Here is a 13,355-nt window from a genome sequence, read left to right on the forward strand (position 1 = left end):
CGCTGCAGGTGACCTGGAGCCACCGGGGCTGGTGGGGGCGGCCTGTGAGACCCACGGAGGGGCCGGGCAAGGGGCCCCGCCCTGCCTTCGGCTGGTCACTCCTCTCGTGGGGCTGAGCCTCGCTCCGTGCCTCGGCGAGCCACCGGGCACGGCGACATGCCTGCCCCTTGATGGGCCATCTAAGCCTCTGTCCTCGCCTGCGAGGCGCCTCTTCCTCCAGCACGGTCGTTTTATGTTTCAGACACGGCTAGCCCACCCTGCACCACGCCCTGTTGTGGGCACGTTGCAATCACACTCAATCTCAGAACTGCCCTGTTAGGTCAGCGTTACTACCCCCATTCTACACATGAGGGGGGTGAGGATCAGAGAGGCTAAGGAACTTGACCAAAGTCACACGGCAAGTAAATAGCCGTGGATGGATAGTGTCTGGGCCCATGCTCTCAGCACACAGGACACTCCTCACGTGCCCAGGCCATGTTGGGTATGTCAGCTGCAGAGAGGGGGGAACGCTTCCTGTGTGAAGTGCCCACAGATTGGGGATGAGCGAGGTCCCTGCGGCAGGGTAGGGTGGGGCCTAGAGGGACCTGCTCCTTGGCCGCTTGGCCTCGGCTCCCTCAAAGAAGCCCAGACACAGTGATCTTCTCTCCTGCCGCAGAGGGACGCTTCAGTCCAAGTGGTTCCCTGGAAAGGGCTAGGCTCCCAGCGGTAAGGAGGTACGAGGTCCCTCAGGAGCCTTAGAACACCAGCCCAGGCCTCGGCTCGGGGACCAGGGCAGGAGGGGCCCTGGGACCTGTCCCCTGGGGACTTCCCAGCTGGTGGGGTATCAGGGCAGGTTCAGTCTCCTGGTGACACTCTGTCTCTCGGCCACCAGCTAGCTGTGTGACCCTTTCTGGGTCTCAGTTTGCCCATGAAAGATGCTCCACATCATTACTCATTAGGGGGTGCAAATTAAAGCCAAATGAGATACCACCGCACCCCCAGTAGGAGAGCCATTATCAAAAAAAAGACAGAAAAGAAAGTGTTGGCGAAACCCTGGAGAAATCAGAATGCTCCTATACTGATGGCAGAATGCAAAATGGTGCCTCCACTGAGAAGAAGGTTGGCTGATTCAAGAAGTTTCTTAATAAGTTAATTTTTTTTAAGATTTGATTTTATATTATTTTTAATTAATTAATTTGTTTTATTTTTAGAGAAAGAGAGAGAGAGAGGCAGAGAGAGAGGGAGACACAGAATCTGAAGCAGGTCCAGGCTCTGAGCTGTCAGCACAGAGCCCGACGCGGGGCTCGAACCCACAAAATGAGAGATCATGACCTGAGCCAAAGTCGGATGCTTAACCAACTGAGCCACCCAGGAGCCCCTTAAGATTTTATTTGTAAGTAATCACATCCAGTGTGAGGCTGGAACCCACAACCCCGAGATCAAGAGTTGCATGCTCGGTTGACTGAGCCAGCTGGGGGCCCCAATATGCTAAGTTCTTAAATAAGAATTACCATATGACCCAACCGGCCCCCTCCCAGATATACCCCCCAAGAACGGAAAGGAGTTGTTCAAACAAAAATGGGTACACAAATGCTCACAGCAGCATTACTCACCACAGCTAAAGGGTGGAAATAACCCAGATATTCATCTACAGAAGAATGGATCAATCAAATGTGGTCTGTCCACAACAGAATTATTCAGCCATGAAAAAAGATGAAGTGTTGACATGCATTACAATGTGGATACACCTCAAAAACATTATGCTAAGTGAAATAAGGCAGACATCAAAGGCCACTTATTGTATGATTTCATTTATATGAAATACCCAGAGGAGGCAAATCCACAGAGGGGATTGGGGCTGGGGGGACGGGTAAGGAGATTGCTGATGGGTATGGAGTTACCATTTGGAGTGACGGAAAGTTCTGCAAATAGACAGTGACGGTTACACAACATTACAAGATACTAATCACCGTTGCATTATCAACTTCCATAAAAATTATTAATTTTATGCGTATCTTACTACAAATAAAAATGCTAAAAATCAATCGGACATATTTGTGTGGGTCTATTCCTGGGTTCTCTACTCTGTTGCATTGATCTGTGTGTCTATCCCTCCACCAGTACCACACGGTCTTGACTACTGTAACTATATAATAAATCCAGTAGATTGCTTCTTGGCCTTTTGGCTAAGATCAAGTGTAGTATGATAAATCCAGTAGACCATCTCCTCCCATTTTATCCTTTGTTTTCAAAATTGTTTCAGTTTCTCTAGTTCCTTTGATTTACCATATACATTTTAGAATAATTCTATTTATAAAAGATCTTTCCAGGATTTTGATAGGAATTGCATTAAATCTATACATCAATTTGAAAAAACAGGAAAAAAGGGGGTGCCGGGGTGGCTCAGTAGGTTAAGTGTCTGACTTCAGCTCAGTTCATGATCTCACAGTTTGTGGGTTCGAGCCCTGTGTCAGGCTCTGTGCTGACAGCTCGGAGCCTGGAGCCTCCCTCCCATTCTGTCTCCCTTTCTGCAGCCCTCCACACTCTGTCTCTCTCTCAAAAATAAATAAACATTAAGAAATTAAAAAAAACTCTATATATCAATTTGAGGGCAATTGACATCTGGGTATTGCAATCCATGAACATGGTATGTCTCTCCATTTATACAGAGCTTCAGTGATTTCTTTCATCAGGGTTTTGTAGTTTTCAGCAAACAAGTCTTAAACATGTTTTGTTAGACTTACACCTAAGCACTCACTTTTAAGTGTAAATAGTTTTGTGATTTTACTTCTGGTGTCCACCTGTTTGCTCATTATTAGCATACAAATGCTTTTTTGCATATTCATCTTGTATCCTACAACCTTGCTGAACTCCCTCTATTGGTTCTAGAAGTTTTAGGGTTTTGTTTTGTTTTGTTATAGAATCTTTGGGATTTTCTACAAACCAAATCATGTCATCTGGAAATAGAACAGTTTGAGCTCTTCCTTCCCAATCTATATGCCTGTTAATTTCCTTGCCTTGCCTTACTGCACTGCCTAGAACTTCCAGCACTATGTTGAATAAAAATGGTGAGAGGGGCGCCTGGGTGGTTCAGTCAGTTAGGCATCTGACTCTTGATTTCGGCTCAGGTCATGATCTCATGGTTCATGAGTTCAACCCCAGCACTGGGTTCTCTGCAGTCAGCACAGAACCCACTTCGGATCCTCTGTCCCCTTCTCTCTCTGCCCTTCCCTCCCTTGCTCATGCTTTTTCTCTCTAAAATAAGTAAACATTAAAACAAAACAAACAGACAAAAAAGTGGTGAGAATGGACATCCTTGCCTTGTTCCTGATCTCAGAGAGAATGTCTCCAGTCTAGCACATTAAGTATAATGTTAGCTGCAGGTTTTTTGGTAAGTTTTCTTTATCAATTTTAGAAAGCCCCTTTCTATTCCTATATTTATGAGAGTTTTTATCATGAATGTGTGTCAAAATTGTCAGATGCTTTTTCTGCATTGATCAATATGATCATGCGATTTTTTCTCTTTTTTTTAGGACTTTTAAAAAAGATTAATTTATTTTTGAGAGAGAGGGAAAGAAACAGAGCATAAGCAGAGGAGGGGCAGAGAGAGAGAGAGAAAGAGAGAGAGAGAGAGAGAGAGAGAGAGAGAGAGAGAATCCAAAGCAGGCTCCAGGCTCTGAGCTGTCAGCACAGAGCCCAACGAGAGGCTCAAACTCACAAGTTGTGAGTTCATGACCTGAGCCAAAGTTGGATGTTCAACTGACTGAGCCACCCAGGCACCCCTTCTCCCTTTTTTTCTTTGTCAGTCTTGCTAGATGTGTATTGATTTTTCAAAAAAATTTCTCAGAGAATCAGCTCTATTTCATGGATTTTTTCTATTATTTTCTGTTTTCACTTTTATTGATTTTTGCTCTTATTTTGACTATTTCTTTTTTTCTGCTTGCTTTGGTTTTATTTTTCTCTTTTTCTTATTATTTTTAGAGAGAGAGAGAGAGCACACAAGTGTGGGAGAGGGACAGAGGGAGAGAGAGAATCTTAAGCAGGCTCCACACTCAGCACAGAGCCCGATGTGGGGCTCAATCCCACAACCCTGGGATCGCGACTCGAATTGAAATCAAGAGTCAGGCATTCAACCAACTGAGCCACCCAGGCACCCCTGCTCTTTTTCTTCTAAGTCCTTGATGTGGGTGCATAGACTTTTGGTTTGAGACGTTTCCTCTTTCCAAGGTCTGCATGAGTGCCACAACATTCTCTTAGCTCTGTTTACCTGCATCTCACAATACTGGGTATGTTGCTGTGTTCGTTTTCATTCAGTTCAATGTGTTTCTCTTTAGCTCAGGGATTATTTAGAAGCGTGGTGTTTAGTTTTCACGTGACTGGAGACTTTTCTGTCAGCCCTCTGCTATTAATTTCTAGTTTGACTCCAGTGTGATCGGAAAACACATTTTATACGATTCCACTTCTTTTAAGTTTGTTGGGGTTTGTTTTATGACCCAGGATACAGTCTGTCTTGGTACACAACTGTGGACACTTGAAAAGAAAGTGTGTGTGCTGCTGTTGGGTGGAGTGTTCTGTAAATGTTGATTAGATGTTGGCTATTAGCTGATGGTGACGTAGGGTTTCTCTACGCCTTTGTTGAAAGAGGGATGCTGATGTCTCCAGTTACCTTGTGGATTTCTCTCTTCCTTTCAGTTCTATTTGGGTTGCCATATATGTTTTTCAGCTCCATTGTTTGTTGCATACATGTCTAGGCTTTCATGAATTCCTGCTGGATTAACTGTTTCATCACTATAAATGGTGAAAGGGTCCATTTTCATTGTTCTGGTCATTTTCTTTGCTTTGAAATGTACTTTAATATAAGATGGCCATGCTGTTTTCTTCTGATCAATGTTTGCATGATACATCTTTTCCCATCCATCCTGTGACTTCCCATCTACCTACATTGTTATAGTTGAGGTGAAGTTCTTGTACACAGCATATAGTTGGTCATTTAAAAAAACTCTACTCTGCCAAACCAGGCTTTTAACTGGTATACTTAGAAAATCGACATTTAATGTAATTATTGATGCGTTGGGACTTAAATCCTCTGCTTTACGTTTGTTTTCTGTGCCTTCTCTCTGCTTTTTATTTCACTGTTTTCTTTTTCCTGCCTTCCTGTAGGTTATCTGAACTTTTTGGAGTCCCATTGTGATTTGTCTATTGTATCTTCTTGTATAGATTGTTTGTGGTTGCTTCAGGTATGATATTTTCTATACATAAATTATCACAGTCTACCGGTGTCGACATTTTACCAATTTGAGTAAAGTACAGAAACCTCACCTTACTCTATCCTTTTAGCATCCCCATTTATAATGTAATTGTCTTAAATATTTCTTCTGAGTACATTTAGAACCAGTGTGATAATCTTTGCTTCCACTGTCAGACATAAATCTGTAAAACTCAAAAGAAGAAGGAAAATGGATTTACCCACATTTTTACTCTCTTCATTGTTCCTCTTTCCTTATTGATGTCCAGAATTCCTTCTTTGATCATTTCCTTACTGGTTGGGTGGGTTTTGTTTTTTTTTGGTTTTGTTTTGTTTTTTCCTGTTTGGGTATTCTTTTAGGGTCAGTCTGCTGGTGACAAATCCTTTTCGTTTTCCTTTATCGGAGAACGTCTTGGCTCCTCCTTCATTTCTGAAGGAACTTGTCGCCGGATACAGAACTCTGGGTTAGCAGTTCTCCTTTCTCAACGCCTGAAAAATGGTTCTGAAATTTGGTGTCATTTGAACTGTTTTTCCTATTATAGGTATGACGTCAGATCTCACTGCTTTCAAGACTTCCTCATCTTCAGTTTTCACAAGTTTTACTGTGATGTGTCTCGGTGTGAATTTCTTTGGGTTTGTCCTATTTGGGATTTGTTCGGCTTCCTGAATCTCTAGGGCTTTTTGACTTTTGCCAAAATTTGAGACCTTTCCAGACATCGTTTCTTCAAGCACTTTTCAGGCCCGTGCTCTTTCTCTCCTCCTTCTGGGGTGGCAATGATGAATCTTGTGATGGAGTCACCCAGGTCCCTTGGGCTCCATTCACTCTCCTCAGTATTTGTGTCTGTGTTGTTCAGACTGGGTACCTCTGTTCTGTCTTCCAGTTCATCGATTCTTTCCTCCAATCCCTCCATGGAGTTATACATTTTTTAAAAATTTTTAGTTATTTAGTTGTTATATATGTAGCTATTATATTTTCATTTCATTTTCACTGGTCTCTTCTTTGTATCTTCTGTTTCTTGTCGAGACTTTTTCTCGACTGAAACTTGCTATTTTTCCATTTCTCATGTGTTTGTAATTGTTCACTGAAGCATTAAAATTTTTTTTAATGTTTATTTATTTTGAGAGAGACAGAATGCAAGTGGGGGAGGGGTGGTGAGAGAAGGAAACACAGAATCCGGAGCAGGATCCAGGTTCCGAGCTGTCAGCACAGTGCCTGACGCGGGGCTCGAACTCACGATCCTCGAGATCATGACCTGAGCCGAAGTCGGACGCTTAACCGGCTGAGCCACCCAGGTGCCCCAACATTGCTATTTTAAAAGCATGTATTAAATACACACTCGTCCGTCCTGTGCGTGGCTGCCTAGGTGGTGTTTGCTTTGACAGAAGGTTCTGAGCTTTCTTCGCTTCCATTTTCGAGCAAGAGGCATCGGTGGGGGGACACCAGCGTGCTCCCTGCTGCAGACCCCAGGTGAGCCAGGTGCGCGTGCAGCATGAAGTGCATGAGCATTTCTTTAGCACCTGCTCTGGGCCAGGCAGTGGTCCAGGAGAGCAAAACTGACCAAACTCCCTGCCCAGGAAGTTCCTACTCTGGCAGGAGACTATAAGCAAGTGACCCACACTGCATCCGGGGGTGGTGGGTGCAGAGGAGGAAAACAGAGCAGGACAGAAGAGACAAAGGGGCCCGGGGCAGGCGGGGCCAGTGTCTACAGAAGTGAAGCAGCCTGAGCAGACAACTCTGAATAAAGATCCTGAGTAGGGGTGCCTGGGCGGGGCGGGGGGGGGGTCCGAGTGGAGAGTTCTCTCTGTGGCTCCCCACTCACAGCCCCCCACCACCTTCGGCCCTCCCTGGCATTCCACTCCCAGGACCAAGGTCAAGCTTGGGCGTCCATCGAACACGCCGGGAGCAGGAGCCCACCGCTTTGAGGCCCCTCAGCCCCTGGAGGGAACACAGCGTGGGTGTGGGTTTCAAGGGTTTAGCAAGCAGAGCCCCTCTGTCCCCTCAGCACCTTCCCTGTGCCAGGCCAGTGGCGGCGCAGGACCTTCCCGTGTGGCCCCGGCCCTCGGCGGCTTCTCCTCTGCCAGGCCTTCTACCCAGAGCCGAGGGGTGGGCGGTGGGGCATCAGAAGGACCCCGGCTCTGAGCCTCACCCCTGGACGTGGACCTGGTCAGCCGCGGGTGTGTACCCGGAGCCCTCACTCCTGGGGGGGGGGGGGGTGGAAAGCACACCACAAGCGGCTGGCACCACAGAAAAGCCCAGAAGGAGACACGCCGGGTGCTGAACAAAGGGGGAAGCACGCTGGGGCAGCTGGGGTCTCGGCAGGGGCTTCCCACGGACAGCCCCACGTGGCGGGGCCGTGACAGACGACGGGACGGCAGGACCGCTGATGTGGACTCAGATGGGAAGTGATGCCTGAGCCCTGACGGCAGATGGGGCCAGTGGAGCCGGCACAGGGGGTCCCGGAGAAACGTGTCGTCCTGACCCAGTGGGGGTCATGGTCTCTCATGTGAAGATTCCCCTTTGCCAAGACGCGCCTTCCCTGCTGGCCGCCCCGGGCAGCCCTCATGGCCCTTTCTCTGAGCCCCGGCTCAGCCTAACCTCCCCTCGCCCCCCACCCCTGTCCTCGGGCCCCTGCCCGCCTGGCCACCGGCTCCTGCCCTCCCGGCCTCTGCCAGGGCCTGTCCCGGAGCAGGGCCACGCCGTGCTCGCCGAGAGGACAAGGGGATGAGCCTCCCACCCAGCCAGGTATGGGGGATGGGGAGCCAGCCCAGGAAGTGCTTGTGGCCCAGTGCTGGGGAGAGCGGAACCCTTCTGGAAGGAGGGGGGCAGGGTGCTCCACAGCATGAACGGGAAAACACAGAAGGCGCCCCCGAACCAGCGTCCCAGCCTCCCCCCACCCCCGCCCCTCAGAGAGACCCTGGCCACTCACTGGCCCTGCCGGGTGTCTGGTGGCGGGGACCCTGAGCCACGCAGTTGTGGACACACTGACACCAGTGTCCCCCGGGGACATCACTCCCAAAGCACATGGCGGGAGCTGGCCCGTCCCTACCTGCCTCTGTCCTGCCGAGTCTGCGGAGAACAAAGGACAGATGTGACCCGCTTCACGGTTGCAGGGGAGGCCCCTGCTGATTATGAGGAGGAAGGGTTGGAAACCACCAAAGTGTCCCTCGACAGAAGCAGGTTAGCGGCCAGACAGAGCTCTCCACAGACGCTGGACAAGCCGGCAGGGGAGACAGGGCGTGAGCACCTGCCCGTGAGCATTAACTAACTGCTGTGCGTGGTGACCCAGCGTGTGCGGGGCGACTGATGATTGTGGAGAACACAGAAGGAAGGACGCTTCTGCATCTGGAAGGATCCATAGCCCATGTGAGCCCTGGGTCACTGGTGGGTGGGGTTCACTGTGCAATCAGGATACTTCAGTATGGCTGGAGCTTTGTAATATGCATCTATATTCATTTTTCTGTAAAAGGTAGAGGATAAAAGGTAATGGAAAATATTCACAAGACCAATCAAAACATCAAATAATTAGAAATAAAGATAAGAAACGTGCAGCACCCACTTTATTTAAAACGCAGCAAGAGGGGCCCCTGGGTGGCTCAGCTGGTTGAGCGTCTGACCCTTGATTTCAGCTCAGGTCATGGTCCCAGGGTCGTGGGATTGAGCCCCAAGCTAGGCTCCGTGCTGAGTGTGGAGTCTGCTTAAGATTCTCTGTCCCTCTGCCCCTTCCTTGTGCACGCGCACACACACACACACACACACACACGCTGTCAAATAAAAAATTAAATAAAATAAAAAGAAGAAAGAAACAGAAAGGTAGACCATTTTCCTGGATTTAATTTCTTTAAATATTTTTTTAACGTTTCATTTTTTTCTTGAGAGAGAGAGAACATGAGTGGGGAGGGGCAGAGAGAGAGGGAGACATAGAATCAGAAACAGGCTCCAGGCCCTGAGCTGTCAGCCCGGAGCCCGACGCGGGGCTCGAACTCACGGACCGCGAGATCGTGACCTGGCTGAAGTCGGACGCTTAACCGACTGAGCCACCCAGGCGTCCCCTTAATTTTCTTGACTGTGGATCCACAGCCCAGCGAACCCAGGACCAGCACGTGGCACCGGGATTCCGAGGTCCCCTTTGGGATTCCTGAACACTGGACGGTGCAGATACATGGCCTGTGCACAGGTAGCAGGCGCCTCGCACTTGATGCCCGTAAATGTGCCGTAAGGACGCTGCCTCTGCATAATGCAGGTTAGCAGAGTGAGTGGAGGTGTCATCGTGGCGCGTGTCCCCCCCAGTCGCCCGGCAGCCCCATTCCCAAGGCCCCCACCCCCCGCGGCAGCCCCGGATGGGGTGCTGTTGAGAAGGGGCGCAGTTCTGGGGCTGGCTGTCTCCAGGAACCTCATCCGCAGGCGGGGGCTGGGGGGCGGCCAGTGGAATCCCCACTTCAGCCAGGAGAGGGGGATGTCTGGTCACTTTTGCGGGTGGCGTGTGCTTACGCTTACACACAGCTTGGAAGGGCATTTTTCACTCCCGGTCACAGAGTGGCCTTGTCTGGGGTCGTCGGTGTGCAGCAGGAGCACACGGGGCCCGGCCAGCTCTAAGGTGTCCGGGCCGCCTTCTCTCCCTTACGCGCATCCGTCACTGAAGCTCTGAACCCACAGTTGTTCGTCCCGGTGGCCGCCGTGCCCAGCCTGGGGCAAGCGGCCAGCAGCTTCTCCCTGCTTGCGGAAATACGGTCACACGGAGCCTTGGGAACAAGGTCTGGTGGCCAGATTGGCCCAGGACATGCTTGCGCCTGTCCTCTGCTTGGGGATTCGTGACTCCCTGCAATGTATAAAGTCTCTGAGAAGTCCTGCGGGAGACGTGCCAAGCCCTCCATCTGCCCAAACGTACTTAGCAGAGAATGTTCCCCTCACGGTGCATTTAAAAGCACTACACGTGAAATTGTGTTCACAGAGCTCCAGGGAATCAGCTCCAGAGCGTCGGGTGGTGACTGGGCTCAGCCTCCCACCCCCCCCACCCCCCCCCCACCCCCCCCACCCCCCCACCCCCCCCCCACCCCCCCCACCCCCCCCACCCCCCCACCCCCCCCCACCCCCCCCCACCCCCCCCACCCCCCCCACCCCCCCCACCCCCCCCACCCCCGCCGCAGCCCCAACCCCACTGCTTGCCATCTAGGGAGGTGTGAAGTCTGCGAGCTCCCGTACCCAGGGGCCGTTTCTGTGTCGCCTCCTTCTGAATGATCTGCAGGCAGCCAGGAGTTCCCCACTGACATCTGGAGAAAAAGTTGGACACTCACACCCTGTTGCTTCCCAGACGCTGCTTCAGGGGACTCCTGCCGCCACCTGCCCCCGGCCAACAGGAGAATCAGGTGAGTCTCATGCCAGGCCCCCCTCTCTCGGCTTCATTCGCCCCAGGTTCCCCTCCGGTTGCCTGGCGTGGGGCCCCGAGCCCCTCCTGCTACTCCCAAGGCCACGGCAGCAACACAGGACAGCGTGAAGGCTGGTGTGGGGTGGGGGCGTCTCTCACCGTTGCCAGGATCCAAGTGTCAAACCTGGTCGGCGCCCTGGAACCGGGGTGGGATCCACCCCCAGACCCAGCTGGGCCGGGGGCCACCTGGAGTCTGCTGGAGGCCCCCAGGCCCCAAAGCATGTGAACCCACTGAGGATCAAGCGGCGGGTGACCCTGCCAGGCCGGAAAAGGGTGTCAGCGGCCATGTGAGAGTCACCATCCGGCCAAGTGGGGCCTAATCACATAGCTCCTGTGGCTCAGAGGGTGGAGGGGCTCCCAACAAGAGTGTCAGTGGGCACCAAACCTGTGGGTGCCCTGGCCATGGAAAGGCAGGGGTAGCAGGCAGCCTGGTCTGGGTTGGGCGGGGCTAGAGAGGTTCGGGCTCAGCGAGTAATTCCCGTGGAGCTGGAGAAGGCCTGTGTTAGGTCCTGCCCTTTGCTCCCACGTGGAACCTTCCACATGTGGGATCCTAGGCTTCCTGGGGTTTCCCTGGGTGAGAACAGGTGTCCGGAGGTCCACCCAGGCCTGGCACCCGTGGCCAGCAGAATGAGCCTGCGCACCTCAGGGTCTGATCTCAGGGGGTGGCCTTGGGGACTGAGCCGGTCACCAAGAGGCCAGCACCTCTGAGGCCTGTTTCCATTCCAGCAGGGTGTCCTCTCTCTGTTCCCCGCTCTGGACAGCCACCACGGGGCACACGGGGACCCCAAGACTGACAGGAAGGCACCTGCCATGGGGGCATCCCGGGCCACATCCGTGCTTGTCCTCCCACCCTGGGCAGAACCTTCCGTGAGCCTCTGCCTCACCGCTGCCCCTGCCCGCCAGGGTGCTCCTCCTGCTGGCTGGGCCCAGCAGTAAGCACACCGTCCCTCCATGGAGCCCCCAGCCCCTTCTGGGAGCAGGAACAGTGTGGACGGGTCAGGGGCTCAGGCGTGATGCTAGGCCAGGCGGTAACTGCTCCTGGCCCTGTGATGATTTTCACTCTGGCATCTTTGTTAAAAAACGAAACTACGCTAAATAAAAGGAGGGAAAAGCAACAAAGACAATTTCCATTTAAAAAACTTAGAATTATATAAGTTATAATGTCTGTATTGCCCAAAGCAACCTACAGGCTCAAAGTAATCTCTAGCAAAACTCCAACGGCCTCTTTCACGGAAATAGAGAAAATGATCTAAAATGTGAACGGAACCACAAAGGACCCCAAACAGCCAAAGCAATCTTGAAGAACAAAGCTGGAGGCATCACCCGTCTTGATTTTAAACTATATCACAGAGCTGTAGTCGTTAAAACAGCTTGATATCGGCCTAAAAACAAACACACAGATCAGTAGACAGACACAGAAAAGAGAACGCAGAAATAAAGCCACACATACATGGCCAATTAGCTTATGACAAAGGAGCCAAGAATACACACTGGGGAAGGGACGGTCTTCAATCAGCGGTGCTGGGAAAACCCGGCTGCCACATGCAGAAGAATGAAACCGGACCCCTATCTTATACCATCCACAAAAATCAAGTCAAAATGGATTAAAGACTTGAATGTGGGGCGCCTGGGTGGCTCAGTTGGTTAAGCATCCGGCTTGCTCAGGTCATGATCTCACGGTTCGTGGGTTCAAGCCCCGTGTCGGGCTGTGTGCTGACAGCTCGGAGCCTGGAGCCAGCTTCTGATTCTGTGTCTCCCTCTCTCCCTGCCCCTCCCCTGCTCATGCTCGGTCTTCCTCTCTCAAAAATAAATAAACATTTAAAAAAGTTAAAAAATATCTTTTAAAAGACTCAAATTTAAGACCTAAAACCATAAAACCCCACATTTGTGAATTCCGTGTCGATAAGGTGTTAATATTCCAAATATATAAGGAACGCATATAATTCAATAGCAATAAAACAATCTTATTTTAAAAATGGGCAGCAGATCTGAACAGTACATCTTTTTTCACCGAAAACCTACAGATGTCCAACAGGTACATAAAAAGATGCTCAACATCACTCATCAGGGAAACGCAAACCAAAACCACAACGAGCTCACCCTACATCTTTAGAATGGCTAGAATCAAAAAGACAAGAGACGTAGGTGTCGGTGAGGATGTGGAGAAAAGGGAACCCTTGTGCACTCCTGACGGGAATGCAAACTGGTGCAGCCGCTGTGGAGAACAGTGTGGAGGTTCCTCAAAAAGTTAAAGATAGAACCCTACGAGCCAGCAGTCCCACTTCTGGAGATGCGTCCAAAGAAAACGAAAATTCGAAAAGATATCCGCACCGTCCCCACCCCCGTGCTCACCGCAGCTTTGGTTGCAACAGCCAAGACGTGGAAACACCCTAAGTGCCCAGCGATGGATGAATGGATAGAGAAAACATTGTGTAGATGCACCGTGGAATATTACCGTAAAAAAGAAGGAAATCTTGTCATTTGCAGCAATGTGGATGGACCTTGAGGACGTTATGCTCACTGAAATAAGACAGAGAAAGACAGGTACCATACGATCTCTCTTCTCTATGTGGAATCTGAAACACACACACACACACACACACACACACACACACACACCCTGAGCATGTAGATACAGAGAACAGGTTAAAGGTTGTCAAAAGGCACAAACTTACAAAGTAAGCAAGTCATGGGAATGTAACACGCAG

General features: G+C 50.6%; 1 pseudogene; it reads left to right on the forward strand.

Annotated features, from left to right (window-relative positions):
* The first annotated feature begins 2,145 nt into the window (after positions 1 to 2,145).
* LOC122230910 lies at positions 2,146 to 2,247 on the forward strand (annotated as a pseudogene).
* Positions 2,248 to 13,355: the final 11,108 nt, after the last annotated feature.

The sequence above is a fragment of the Panthera tigris genome, chromosome C2, assembly GCF_018350195.1.
Source record: "Panthera tigris isolate Pti1 chromosome C2, P.tigris_Pti1_mat1.1, whole genome shotgun sequence".
NCBI classification, from domain to species: Eukaryota; Metazoa; Chordata; class Mammalia; order Carnivora; family Felidae; genus Panthera; species Panthera tigris.